Source organism: Hippocampus bargibanti, linkage group LG07 (assembly GCF_051943395.1).
Source record: "Hippocampus bargibanti isolate YZ-2025 linkage group LG07, ASM5194339v1, whole genome shotgun sequence".
In the NCBI taxonomy this organism is placed as follows: Eukaryota; Metazoa; Chordata; class Actinopteri; order Syngnathiformes; family Syngnathidae; genus Hippocampus; species Hippocampus bargibanti.
In genome coordinates, this window is record NC_142740.1 from 21589692 (window position 1) to 21592758 (window position 3067).

Sequence of the window (3067 nt, forward strand, 5' to 3'; positions counted from 1 at the left end):
ATTCAAATGCAAAACACCAATAAAAATGACTTGGTGTCAAAAATCTGCAAAAAAATGAGCTGCGAATTGGGCATTTTCAGAAAGTCCCGCCCCCAGTTTGTGATGTCACGCCAAGACGTCTTGCATCGCTGGAGAATGAAAACAATGGCTTATGATTCGGAGAATATGCTTTCATGTGACACATCCAGTTATGAATATGATTCAAATAGTTCTGAAGAGGAAAGCATACATTAATTTAATCCGTGCCATTTTGAGGCAACATTGGGGGGAAATGGATCACCAAAAAAGAGGCAGAAAGGAAGGAATTAAGGAATTAATCAGCCCGTTTCCACAGGCTGAGAAAGGCTGAGAAATTCCTTATATGGAGCTTGGTCGCCCTCTTCTGGCTCTTTTTGGTGCAACATGACGTTTTCAGACCAAACAAGCACAGCAAAATGCATTGACGTGATTGAAGGACTGCTACAATGTGTCCTTTTTTTCAGTCAGGGTCGTTCCTTCAGTGATGTCACGTACGGACTCGTCACCAACTCAAAAGCAAGACTTCCAGAATATTCAGCGCGAGTCTTAAAACGTAAAATATAGCTATATTCGGTGGAATCTTTGTAAAATACGCTCAGTAGAAGTCATTTGAAGCCATTTTACAAATTATGGACACAACTTGTCCGGAGACGTCGGTTGTCCTTGAAGTCTCTTATTTCAACTTTCATAAAATGGCAACTGCATTCTCATGATATTATGGCTTCTCTACTTGGTCCTAATATTCTTAAACTGTTCTCATAAAATGGTGTCTTCATTCTCAAAGTGCCCCACCTATATTTGTATCTAAAGAATGCATCCTCTCATTTTCTTTCAAAAAATTGCAATTTTACTGAATATTTTGCCTCTTGTGTAAAATTACCAAATTATAAATTCATTCTCATCATATTTGAGAGGTTGGTAATTGATAATGTTGCAGATTTATCCAATCTATCTTCCTATAGCCTTTGGCTATTTTCCTGTTTTTGCACTTCTTTTTCCAGAATTCTTGTAATATTTGACGTTATTGATACCTTTTGACATCATTGGTCATTTATACTTCAGAAGAGGGCATCCAGCCTCATGGACAATGGCTAAATATCGATACGAATAAACAAAATAATTTCAAGTGTACGTACTTTGAAAAGAACCCCCCAGTCTCTCTTGCTCTTCCTTTTTAGACAATCCCGCGGTCGACTCCACCGTGTCAACAGACCAAAAACTATGCAGGGATTGATTCTATTTTCATCTCTATTTGCTTTCCACATGCCAAGTTTCCAACTCAAGTTCGCTCGGACGAATGAGGCTTCATTTGTAATGTGGGGAACACGAAATACCCTCGATGTTTCCTGTGTGACGCAGCACATTGTTCACTTTGGATCAGGTTTGGAAAAGGGCCAAAATTTGACAATGATTTGTAGTTTCATCCCGTGTGTGTGTGTGTGTGTGTGTGTGTGTGTGTGTGTGTGTGTGTGTGTGTGCGTGCGTGCGTGCGCACGTGTGTGTATGTGTCAAATCTGCATTAAAAACTACTGCAAATTTGAAATGACAATGTCTTATGACATAAATTCATTGAACATAAACCCTGAAAGCTCATATATGGAATTAATTGACAAAGGTGAAAACATTTGGTTGCAACTATAGTAAATGTTAATTACCAGTACTTATACAAACATAAAATGTATTTTAATTATTTTTTTTCCAAGAGTTTGCTTTATTTTGTGAACAGAAATGTTTTTTTTTTTTTTTCCTCGATTAAGCTATTTTGATACTTCAAGGACAACCGACGTGTCCTGACAAGTTGTGTCCATAATTTGTAAAATGGCTTTGAATGACTTCTACTGGGCGTATTTTAATAAGATTCCACCGCATATAGCTATATTTTACGTTTTAAGACTTGGGCTGAATATTCAGGAAGTCTTGTTTTTGAGTTGGTGACGAGTACGTACGTGACGTCACTAAAGGAACGCTCCTGACCAAAAAAAAGACACATTGTAGCAGTCCTTCCATCACGTCAATGTATTTTGCTGTACTTGTCTGGTCTGAAAACCTCGTGTTGCACCCAAAAGCCGCCAGAAGAAGAAGAGGGCCTCCAAGCTCTATGGAAGGAATTTATCAGCCTGTGGAAACGGGCTGATTCATTCCTTCCACGGAGCTCTGCCGCCATCTGCATTTTCTGTGACACCACACGTCAGTCTTGAGCCATTAAAACGACCCAGAAAACCTTTAATCGATTGCAAATATGTACGCTTTCCTCTTCAGAACTATTTGAATCATATTCATAACTGGATGTGTAACAAGAAAGCATATTCTCCGAATCTGAAGCCATTGTTTTGATTCTACAGCAATTCAAGATGTCTTGGCGTGACATCACGAACTGAGAGCGGGACTTTCTGAAAATGCCCAATTCGCAGCTCAATTTTTTGCAGATTTTGGACACTTCAAGTCATTTTTATTGGTGTTTTGCATTTGAATAAAAATATCATACAGTGTGTTTCGGGTATTTTAGATGCTATTAAACGTTTTTCTGATGTCAGTTAAGAAACAAAAAAGTGACGTCGGTTGTCCTTTAAGTACAAGAACCTTTGTGGAATTTGTGTGTTAGTGTGTCCGCGCTCGAAAGAATTGTTAAGTCATGACTCGTTGTTTTGAGCTTCCCCAAGATGAAGAAGAGCAGTGGCGTGGTGGAATGAAGGAACGCTCGGATGAGTTGCGTGTTGACGAGCTTCCCATCAAACGTGCCACGGCGACCGGGAAGGTCTTCCTTCTGAGAAAAGTGGAAGCCGCGATGCTTCTGGCGGCTCTCTCAGACGCTGTGCGGTCGGTGGTCCAAGTGTTCCCCCAGTCTTCTTTTCCCCGTCACGTCTCTTCTACGGACGTGAGAGATGGCGTCTCTGGATGAAGGGAGACCAGATTGAATAGACATCACCTCACGTCACTCAATATGAAACTGTTAAGGGAATTTACTCCAGGAACACATTGTAAATCCCCTTTTATTTTCTTAAACCTCTGTTTCATTATACATCCGGTCAAGGCGTCACATCCGCTGAGC